The sequence below is a fragment of the Chionomys nivalis genome, chromosome 7 (assembly GCF_950005125.1).
Source record: "Chionomys nivalis chromosome 7, mChiNiv1.1, whole genome shotgun sequence".
NCBI classification, from domain to species: Eukaryota; Metazoa; Chordata; class Mammalia; order Rodentia; family Cricetidae; genus Chionomys; species Chionomys nivalis.
Window position 1 is genome coordinate 3,748,884 of NC_080092.1, and position 12,043 is coordinate 3,760,926.

General features: G+C 43.3%; 1 pseudogene; it reads right to left on the reverse strand.

Moving 5' to 3' along the window:
- Positions 1 to 4,545: 4,545 nt before the first annotated feature.
- On the reverse strand, positions 4,546 to 10,833 carry LOC130878677 (zinc finger CCCH domain-containing protein 15-like; annotated as a pseudogene).
- Between the last annotated feature and the right edge of the window lie 1,210 nt (positions 10,834 to 12,043).

The window sequence follows — 12,043 nt, forward strand, 5'->3', positions numbered from 1 at the left end:
TCTTGTTCAAATAGAATCTTTATCAATTTTGATGGTATCCGTAACTTTTCTTCTCCTGTGGAAACAAAAGCAAAACTTCTTCCCCAATGTAATATATGTCCTGGTTTCCATTCTGAGGTCAGTACATCTTTAAAGTTTACCAGCTGATTTAATTCTGTAGTTTTTTCCTACTACCCAAAGTCTCTCTGCAGCTGTTGTTCCTTTCTCACTAGCATGTAGAAAATTCTAAGTTAATAAAGCTTTATGCAATCTATTTCCGGGAGATTTATCATCCTTTTCTGTTTATTTAACATATCCTTTAGAGTTTGATTTGATCTTCCTATAACTGCCTGCCCTGTAGGATTGTGTGGTATGCCTGTAATATGATTAATATTATATAAGATAAAACTTGTTTCATTTTCTTAGAGACATATGCTGGAGCATTGTCTGTCTTTATTTGTGCAGGTATACACTTGAAGGTCATAACTTCTAGTAGATGTGTGATTACCAAATCAGCCTTTTCCAAAATCAAAGCAGTTGCCCATTGGACACTTGAATAGGTATTGATGGTGTGGTGTACATGCTTTAGTTTTCCAAATTCTACAAAGTGGAACACATCTATCTGCCAGATTTTATTCCTTTGAGTACCTTGGGTTACTTACTGCAGGTAGTGGTGTTTGGTTGTATAAAGAACAAGTTGGACATTTCCTTATAATTTCCTTGACTTTTTGCCACGTGATGGAAATGTTTTTTTTAATCTTTGCTATTGACATGATGCTCTTTATGAAATTCTGAGGACTTCAGCACATTTGCAATCAATAATTGATTGATTTCTGCATTGCCTTGTGCTAGAGGACCTGGCAGACCTGTATGGAATCAGATGTGTGTTATATATAGGATGATTTCTATTCCTGATTGTATCTTGTAACTGAATAAATAATAATGTCAATTCTGTATCATCTGGTATAAATTCAGCAGTTTCAATATGTAAAACAAATCTTTCTGCATATTGCAAATCAGTAACTACATTGAGAGGTTCTTTAAAATCCCTTAGTACCATGAGACTAGAATATAATTCTGACAAATATCATATAATTTTGGACAGAATCATAAAGGCTTTGCTCCACTTTACTTAAATTTTCTGATTTGTAACCTGCTTTTCCTGATTTATTTGCATCAATATGGAATGTAGAGCTCTAGTTATTGGTGTGTCCTGTACAATGCAAGGAAGGATCCAGTTAATTCTCTTTATAAGTTGAATTCTCTTGCTTTTTGACAGTTATTGTTAATCTCTGCCCCCAAAACTTACTACAAGCTCTTTGTCAGGATTCACTTTCATTCCATAATTTGTCAATTTCATCATTATTAAGAGATACTATAATTTCTGCTGGGTTTATTCCTGCTAATTGATGAAGTCTCCAATTTTCCTTTTAGAATTAACTCAAGAGACCTTTTCCACATAAGTTTTTAATTTTTTACTTGGTTTACATGGTAAAAAGATCCATTCTAAGATAATATTTTCCTGCTGCATTAAAATTCCTGTAGGGAAATGTTTAGAGGGTACCATGACCAGAATTCAGTCAAGATTCAGATCTACATGATCCACATGATCCTTCTGTAATTTCTCTTCAAAGTAAATTCTCTGCAATAATAATAATATAATAATAATTAATAATAATAATAATATAATATAATAATTATCAGCTGATAATTCCCTGGGACTATTTAAGTCCTTGTCACCATCTAAGGTTTTGTTTAAATTAATCAGGTCATTAGGACCTAAACTACTTTTTTTTTTTTTTTTTTTTTTTTTTTTGGTTTTTCGAGACAGGGTTTCTCTGTGGTTTTGGAGCCTGTCCTGGAACTAGCTCTTGTAGACCAGGCTGGTCTCGAACTCACAGAGATCCACCTGCCTCTGCCTCCCAAGTGCTGGGATTAAAGGCGTGCGCCACCACCGCCCGGCCCTAAACTACTTTTGAGTGGTTAGATGGGAAATGTCTCCTAGCAATCTTTGGACGCCATTAAAAATCTGCGATTGATCTCTCATAATTTGCACCTTTTGTGGTCTATTTTTTGTAAATGTATTTTATAACATAAATAATTAAGGAGTCTCTTCTTTGTATTTTTTTTCAGGAGCAATTTATAATCCTCAACAAGGTAAAATTTTCTTTCTGAATCTTTTGTCCTCTCTTCTATAGCTGTTCTTTTATCCAGGGCAGTATGGCTTCTTACAATAGGCATTAGGTTCCTTAATTGCTCTGGGAAGGAGTTTCCTCTATGATGACAGGAAACAACTGAACCAGATTTGGCATAGGGGCCTGCAAGAGGCCCTGCATGGAGTTTCCTGACAGCAAAGGATTACCTTGAATAGTCCTCGTTGATCTACATTCATTAGTCCAATGCCTGCCTTTGCCACACCTTCCACATAGTCCAGAAGGGAGGGGTGTTCTTACTCTTAGATTACTCTAGAAAAAAAAAAACATTGTTTCTAGGAATGCCCTATCTATAATCTCTTTTAAGGTGACCTTGTTTGCCATAACCATAACATTTGACATTTCAATTTTCTCTCACACCTCTGAAAATCACCTCTCCTCTCCATGCATCATCATGGTCATGAGATTCAATATTAATTTGATCTTGAATTCATTCCTTCAAAGGTGCTGCTAACCTTACCCTTAACGACCTAATTATGCAAACTTTTTCACAAATTCATACTCCAAACGTCAGAAGCCAATGCAGCATGAATGATAAAAACCCAGAGACAGATTGTGGGTCAACCTGAGGATCAGAAAAGCAAAGCAGCCAAGTCACTAGAGAGCTCTTACCTCCATGAATCCTTCAGACTGAAAGAGAGTGAGTTCCTGTCTCATCCCGCCTTCTATTCCTCTCTAGTGCTGGGATTAAAGTTGTGCACTGCCATTCCCAGGCCTCTGTGGCTAACTAGTGTGATTACTGAGATTAAAGATGTGTGTCTCCACTGCCTGGCCTACCTGGCTGACTAATGTGGCTGCTTTGCACTGACCTTCAGGCAAGCTTTATTTATTAAAACACAAATAATATCCCACTATTGATGGCTGTGAGTCTTTGGGACTTCCTGTATTTCCCATTTCTCTCTTGCTCCTGAAGACCCTGCTTTTTGGAAGACATATCTCAGAAGATCCCAGAGGCACACTTCCAGGGTTTGAATTCTGACTTGGCCCCCTATCAGCTGCAGGACTCTGGGCAATTTTCTTAGCTGTCACCTGGTGACAAAGGCTTTTCATCCATCAACAGACATAGCCCTCTTCCCAGGCTTGTGGTGGAGGCTGTGGCCCTTTTCCTAGTCTGAGTTAAAACCTTAAAGTGCTCAGGCCTGCCCATCACAAGCAGTGTGGAGTTCCTTGCTCTGGGTCTCCTCTGCTAAGACACAACCTCATTGTCCATCAGTGTCTTTATTCTCTGCATAACTCATGACAGATGTGTCTTACACATTTTCCACACAGAACTATCTGTTTCTTCCAAGAAGCAGCGCTCCTCTTAGTGACAAGAGGGAGCTGGGGACATCAGCACCACTGCTGCCACTGTGAGTGGACTTGAAAACAGAAAAACTTATTTTTTGTTTGTTGTTTGTTCAATTGTAGATAGTGTTTATGTTGATGATATAACAATTCAGGAATTAAAGAGACAGTGTTTATTCCTTTTAGAAATGAAAAATCACATTTTTTTTTGTTTGTTTTTTTGTTTTTGAAACAGGGTTTCCCTGTGTAACAGTTCTAGCTGTCCTGGAACTAGCTCTTGTAGACCAGGCTGGCCTCGAACTCACAGAGATTCACCTGCCTCTGCCTCTTGAGTGCTGGGATTAAAGGTGTGCACCACCACCACCCAGCTGAAAATTCACAATTGTTAACACTGTCAGTACTCTGTGGTTATGTAACATGTACTAAGAGAACCCATTGAATCTTTGCCCCTGTGACACCTACAACTAATATAAGCAATATCTAATTAAAATACCAAGCTAGAAATGTTAAGAAACTTTGCATATAAAACCTTAAAAGAGAAAACAGGCCCGTTGGGTTGGATGGATGATGTTATTGGCAGAAAGGGGCAGAACTTTGAACAGCTTTAACGCAGAGCACCGCAGCTGACCTGTCAGCTTGGACAAGTCCATTCTCCGTGTGCATGTACCAGTCCAGATGTGCAACGTGAATCTGTATGTGCAGTGTCCTTTACAGAGGACAGTGCTCACCTTTCAGGCAGGTTTGAAGAATATAAATACAGGGGAAAGGAAACCACTCACTAAAAACTGATTAAACAGAAAGTATTTTAATTATGAGTTTGTTCTTCCTGGAAATAATCCAGGCTCGGTGAAATCCAGAAGCTGGAGGAGCAGTTCCACTCCCTGTGGGAATGGAGAGTTACAACCACCGTCTTCTTGTGGCCATTTTCAGTTTGTCGACTACTCTGAACTTACTGTGAGACATCGTCAAAGTCGGGAGAGAGACTGGGGACAGTATCCCTCTAGAACCGTCATGGGGAAGTAAACATCCTGTAGATTCTAGGTGACAGAACAAGTAATGTCGATTGTCATCAACAGTGTTGATCCTGGGGTTGTTTTCCCCCATCTTCTTGCCTCTTCTCCATTGTCTTCACCTCTCCCACCATTCCCAGCCCGATCTCTTCTACATCTCTTGGGATGCGCAGGCTTAAATCTGTGTCATATACACTCATAGAATCGTCACCTTTACCACCTGTCCCCTGAATGTAGCAGGTACCGTCTGCTTCCTCCTCCTCCTCATTGACCAATTTGGGACCAAATTCAAACACCTCACAACCACTGGTCACTACCGCTTTCCCTGCCTTGATGTCAGCTTCCCGTCTCTCCAAATCTTGTTCCAGTGTATCAACCTTTTCTTGTCTTTTCCTTTTCTTCCCCTTGAGAAAAAGATTCTACAGTGATTTTAATAACATTTGGACATAAGGCAGACTGCTCTTACCATTAAATCTTCTAATGAAATTTCATCTTTCTCTTTTCTTTTCGTCTTTTTTCAGCACAAATCCCAAAGGAAGTGTTTGGTGAGGCTTGTGACTGTCCCCACCTCCAGGACACCCAAACCAGCCACACTTACTATATTAAATAACTCCAAGGACATTTCTGCACACTATGTGAGGTTTTGTTTTTTCTTTTCTGCCTCACCAAGCTTATCATTCACTACTTCCTCCACGTTTTCCCATTCTACGTATTGTCCATTACCCATAGTATATTTTTCAAGTTCTTCATCTCTTGCATCAGCGTAAACACTTGGTCTTTCACATCTTTTCTCTGAAATGAGGCCATGAGAACTCACATTTCTCTCTGTCAGTCCACTGTCCTTGTCTGAGGAATGCTTACACTACAGATTTGGGATCTGCACCTTTACTTATTTTTTGTGTGTGCAGCAACTGCAGGTTTGAGCAATTCATTTAGTTCTTGAAGTTCCTTTTTCTTGACAGTGTCTTTTCAGCTTCACTCTGTGTCTCTTCCGTGTTGACCAAATCTCACAAGATGAGTGCCAGCCTTAACGTTCTCCTCTTGCTTTATTCCTTTTTTATTCTTAGACGGAAAATTTTGTCCTCTGTGATCTTCTTCTGCTGCTTCGTCTTCTTGTTGCCCCAATCTGAGCCTGGGAAAACTTATTCTTTAAGACATTTTTTTGTTTGTTTGACTATTTTTGTTTGTTGAGTCATTTGTTTTGAGACAGGCTCTTGCTATGTAGCCCTGGCTGGCTTCAAACTCATGACCCTCTGGCCTCAGTGTCCTGAGTGTTGTGGTTATTGGTTCTCATTGTCTTTATCCTGTATTATAAAAGCTGCTGTTGCAAACAAGACATCCCAGCATCATCTTCACCATCAAGAGATCTAAATGACGTTTGGGATTTGGTTGTTGTTCTCTTTCCTGGATAGCCATGATTCATAGCGCTGAGCACACCAGGAATGTATAGCAAAATTCTGTTTCAGGAGCTAGAGAGATTACTCAGCAATTAAGAACATCGACTGCTCTTCCAGAGGCCCCAGGTTTGGTTCCTAGCACCCATGTGGCAGTCACAACTATCTGTAACCCCAGTTGTAGGGGATCCAATGCCTTCTTCTTATTACCTCCGTGAGCACATGCAGTTCTCATACACATAAATAAGAATAAATTAATCTTGGGGTTTGAGAGTTGTCTTAGCAGTTAAGAGCACTTGTTTCTCTTCCAGAGCCAAATCCCTGGTTTGGTTCCCAGTGCCTACACGATGGCTCATAACCATCAGTAACTTCAGTTCCAGGGACTCTGACACCTTCCTCTGACCTCCGCAGGTACCAGGCCTGCACATAGTGTATACGATATATAGATATATCACATACACATATGATAAGTTCATTGCTATTAGTTATTTTTAAATTAATTGAAAGATTCATTAATCATTTAAAATATAAATTAATTAAATCATCTAAAATACTGTTTTAAGCAAGGTGTGGTGACACATATCTCTAATCCCAGCACTTGGAAGACAGAGGTAGAAGGATTTGGAGTTCAAGGGCAGCCTTGGCTACACAGTGAGTTCCAAGCCATTCTTAGGTGCATTAATGAAACCATTTGGGGCTGGAGAGATGGCTCAGAGGTCAACAGCACTGGCTGTTCTTCCAGAAGTCCAGAGTTCAATTCCCAGCAATCACATGGTGGTTTACAACCATCTGTAATGAGATCTGGTGCTCTCTTTTGGCCTGCAGGCATACATGCAGGCAGAATGCTGTATACATAATAAATAAATCTTATAAAAGAAATGTAATAAAAATACTTAAAATAATAAAATAAAACAATTAAAAAACTCCCACACATAAAAGCTTTCTTTTAAAGTCACCTTCAATATTCCCTCATGTTGTTATGGCAGAATAACTTAGAGTCAAGTTTATTGACTGAATTTTAACTTTAGAAGTTGTCATTTCAGAAATCTTTGGCTTTATTTTGTAAAACATTTACATTTCTAAAATAAAAATCATGAAACAAAATGTACTTAGAGGCCTGTGTCACCTCAGAACTATGATCCCAGGACTTTGGGGACCAAGGCTGGGAGACCCTGAATGTGAGGCCAGCCTGGGCTACTTGTAAGCCTCTGTCTCAAAACAAACAACACAAGCAAAAATTTAGAGAGCACATAAGCAGAGTGATCTTTAGGAGTAAGATACCCAGGACCTGATGGTCTATTAACTGGTTACTGTTATCTGGCTGCTGGTTACTATCTATTATCCACGGCTACTGGTCTATTAACTGGTTACTGTTATCTGGTCACTGGTTACTATCTATTACCCATGGCTACTTTGAGATCCCCACATTGGTTTAAGCAAAGATAGCTGCTCTCACCTTGAGTTTTGCTGCATTTTCTTTGGTGCTAGCATGGAATATGGGGCCCTAATCATGCCAGGAAGAGCTATTGCTGAGCCCCACCCAGATCTGCTTTTCCTTTCTCTTTATGTTTAGTGTGAATGTATGTATGTGGGGGGCGCGCGCGTGTGGCAAGCATGTAGTCCTCAGGTGACCACTTCTAGGAGTCGAAGCAGAACCCAGATCATCAGTCTTGACATTTGGTGGCAAAGTGCTTCTACCCGCTGAGCCGTTCCACCCACCTGATTTCTCTGTAGCACACAGTCTTGTTAAACAAATGTTCTGGTTTGGTTTGACAGTGTGCCCGGAGGGGCTCAGACTCTTTCTATATTACTGTTCCATCACTACACTACTGCCTGCTCTTAGGGACCAAAGCTGATCATAAACATGTTGTCCTGCACTCCAGCTGCCAAAGTCTGGGCAGAAAGGAGGGGAAAGCAAAGCAAGAAGACAACAGGGAAGTTGTGAGCACTGTGCTCGTCCGCCATTGGTCAGAGTTTAACCATCTGGTTCCCACATAGCTGCAGAGGAAGCTGGGACATGTAGTGTGCATTCTAGGTGGCATGCTCAGCTAGATTTCAGAAATTCTGCTGCATTGGAAGAAGGCAAAAACAGATACTGAGGCCACTGTGAGCATTTTGAAGAGGTGGGGCAAGAAATGGGAGTTCTAAGGTTCCTTTTATGGTCCTAGCTGGCACACACTGGGTAAAAGTGCTGCTGTCTGAGGCAGGAGCACAGGCTGTCTATTTCTAACCTGCACTAGCTCCTGATCTGGCCTTTACATGTGGTGAAGAGAGTAGGGATCCAACCCTAAGAACTGAGGCCAAGATATAATGCAGCTATAGCTCATCGGGAAGACATGGTGGCCCCCAAACTGACTTTGGAGAAGTGAGCAGGAGTGGGCCTGGTACTGTGCCCTCTGTAACAGCTTTAACTTCATCTCTAGGAAGGAAGCAAGGAGCCATTGTCATCTTTAGTTGAGCCTCAACCGGGATGAGAATGCATAGAAAGGCAGCCCGAGTCTGGCTGGGACCTGAGAGATACTGGGTTGGGTCTAATGTCCAGCTGTCCCATATGAGCCGGACAAGCTGCTTAATGTCCCCTAGCCTCAGTTTCCTCTGTGCCCTGCCTTTATGGTGAGGATGTGCTGCAGGGGCCTGGCCAACGGTCTCCCATTCAGTAGGGACACAGGAAGAAGTTATGGTTCTCAACCTGTGGGCTGTGACCCCTCTGGAAGTTGAATGACCTTTTCACAGGGCCTGCCCAAGACCACAGGAAAACAGATATTTACATTAGGATTCATAACAGTAGCAAAATTACAGTTATGAAGTAGCAATGAAAATAATTTTATGGTTGGGGATCACCACAACACGAAGAACTGTATTAAAAGTCACATTACGAAGGTTGAGACTGCAGTTAAAGACGTCTTCCCTGCTGCCCCATGACAGCATGAGGGCTCTGAGCTGGACAGTCAGGCCAGCCATTCCCAGTGTAGGGCTGTTTGAAGGCAAGGCCGACTGGAGAAGAGTTGGTCACACCATGTTATGCCCAAAGTCCAGATCCCCAAAACATCACCATGAGACCGTATCTGAATCAAAAGCAAAGAGCCTTTATTGAGAGTTAACTCGGGTCCCTCTGTCCATCTGAAGGGGCAATGGCTGCAACCACAGCAACAGCAGCAACAGGAACAGGGCAGGAGGGGCCCTGAGCAATGAAAAGAGGAGGTTTATATAGGGAATTCCAAGCCTCTGGGCTTGTGATTGGCTGCCCCATAGTGGGATGAGGTGAATTCCAAACTTCCAGCGTTGGTATTGTCTGCCCCCTATGCAGGCCTGAGGGAAATGCCCTACTGCCAGTCACTGCCTAAGGGGTATTCCAGGTCTCTAGGGGCTCAGTGATTGGTCCGTTTTCCCTGCCCGGGGATTGGTTGGTTTTGTGTCAGGGGCAGAGATGGCTCTGATTCTGGGGCCAAACTGTGTTTCTTTCTTGGGTTCTTTTTTACCTTTTTGATTCTAATTTTGGAATCAAAGAGCATATCTTTGCTATGTTCTGAATCTAGGGGCTGAGTGCTATCCCTGCTGCAACGCATGCTTTCCCACCCTCCTCTGCTATCCCTGCTGCGACATACGCATTCCCACCCTCTGCCAACAACATCCTGCTCACCTCCAAGTCCTTCTCTGAGCTGGGGTCCTTTTGTCTAGAAGACTTACTTTGGCCTCCTTCTGAGTGTTGGCTGGGAAGTGGATGGGCTCTCTTGGGCTAATCTGGTTTGAGTTCCACCCTGTACTTTGGAGGCTTGAGCCTCAGTCTTCCTGTAAAGTGACAGCCAACCTCACAGAATGTTATCTCAATTTAGTTCTTAAGATTAACTTGCCAGGCGGTGGTGACACAGACCTTTAAACCCAGCAGAGGCAGGTGGATCTCTGTGAGTTCAAGGCCAGACTGGTCTACAAAGCTAGTTCCAGAACAGCCAGGGCTGTTACACAGAGAAACCCTATTTTGAAAAACCAAAACCAAACGAAAACAAAAAAAACAAAACCCCAAACCAAAACCAAATAAAAGATTAAGTTATCAGAGTATCAGAGATTGGGGAAGGAAGTCAGGACTGGGGATGTGGCTCAGTCGGTAGAGTGCTTGCCTAACAAAGCCCTGGGTTCAGTCCCCAGCACCTCTTAAACTCGGTGTGATCATCTACTGTAACCTCACAATCAGGAGGTAGAGGCAGGAGGATCAGAAACTCAAGGTCATCCTCAGGTTGAGTTTAATGCCAACCCGGGATACCTGAAGCCCTGCCTCAAAAGAAAAAAAAAGAGGTCAGCTGTTTCTGGCTTTAACCTAGGTCTCCTGGGATTCTGGACCTCAAGGCTGCAGCTGGGCTACCATCTGCATGTCCCCAGGCTGTGGTGATGGATTGGGCTCAGCTGGCAGAAGGAGGCTGCTTGGGAGGCAGCTGGCCATGGATGGTGCAGGCTGCCTGTGTGTGGAGGACAGAAGGTTAGCGACGAGAAGAATAGCTTTGACAGACAATGGGTGTTTACCAAAACCTCACAGCCAGATAACCTTGGGCACAGCATGTCCTAGGCCCTGCTTCCTTGTATCCTATCACATGGACATCCTTCAACATCCCATGGAACATGGACGTAGAACCTGGGGAGCAAGCTGTGTGCCATGGTCAAGTTACTTTGCCTCTGTGGGCCTCTGATTTCTTCACATGTAAAACAAGTCTTCCACATGGCTCAGCCTCCTAGGATATGTGGTGGTTAATTTGAGTGTCTGCCCAACTGGGCTAGTAATGCCCTGGTAGCTGGTAGAAGTGGTTTCTGTTGCATGTGTGAGGGCTCTTGAAAGAGAGATTAAGACTTGAGCTGGTGCTCTGAGTACAGACTACCTTCGTCATTGGCCAGATCAGCTCTTCCCAGAGTCGGGTGGTAAGAATGAGCTCTTGACTCTGAAGCTGGATGCCTCTCTTCTTCCATCTTTGGACATAAAAGCTCCAGACTCTTGGAATATGAATTCCAGTACTTAAACAACAGCCCTGGGTCCAGCGAGATGGCTCTGCAGGGAAAGAAAGGTGCTTGCCACCAAGGCTGACAACCTGAGTTTGATCTCTGGGACACAGAGTGGAAGGAAAGAACTGACTCCAGTGTGTAAGCTGTCCTCTGATCTCCACGTGCACCATAACACACACACACACACACACACGTAATAATAAGCTGGTCATGGTGGTACATGCCTTTAACCCCAGCACTCAGGAGGCAGAGGTGAGTGAATCTCTGCGTTTGAGGCCAGCCTGGTCTACATAGGGAGTTCCAGGACAGCCAGGGCTGTTACACAGAGAAACCCTGTCTTGGAAAGCAAAACAAACAGAGATTCTTTCTCAAATAGCAAAGGAGTAGTAAAATTGGAATAAAAAAGATGATGATAAACCCCTCAGCAGCTGTGTGCACATCTGCTTCTCAGGCCTTCGAGTCTGACTGAGCCCCTTGTCCAGATTCTCTGAGGCTGGCAGATTGTAGGACTTCGTGGCCTCTGTGGTTGTGTGTCCATAATAGACCCGATTGCTTCTGCTATTTTGGAGAATCCTTGGCAACAACATACTGGTGGTGACACAAACCACAGGTGTTTAAGGACCCGATACACACCGAACCCTTAATTTAGTTACTGTCAAGAAGGCAACAACTTGGCAGGGCCATGTGGTGTTATGGGGAGGGCGCACTCTCCTGAATGTGGGCACTGGCTTGATTTCCTTCCTGTTCTTAGGTGGCTGTGCAGCTTCAGTGTTGTTTGCTGTGAGGGTGACAGTTTTCCTCTTTCGAGCAGCGGTGGCCGTCAAGGACCTAGCGTACAGATGCGCACAGGAGCAACTGGGAGAGCGGTGGGAGAGGTGCATGATGGATGTGTGGGAGGCTAAATGGTGCTCTCTGAGGGCTGGGGACAGCTTGCCGAGAATGCATCCTCAGTACTGTAAACCATGAATGGGGGCTGGAGAGGTGGCTCAGTGGCTATGACTTGCCTGGGTTCAGGTCCTAGTCCTTACCTGGCAACTAATAATTGGAACTCTAGTTTCAGAGGATCTGACGCCCTCTTCTGGCCGTCTCAGGTACTTCAAATACACGGCACGCAAACATACATGCAGGCAAAATGCTCATAAAATAAAAATTGTGATGATGTTGAGCCAGGAGTAGT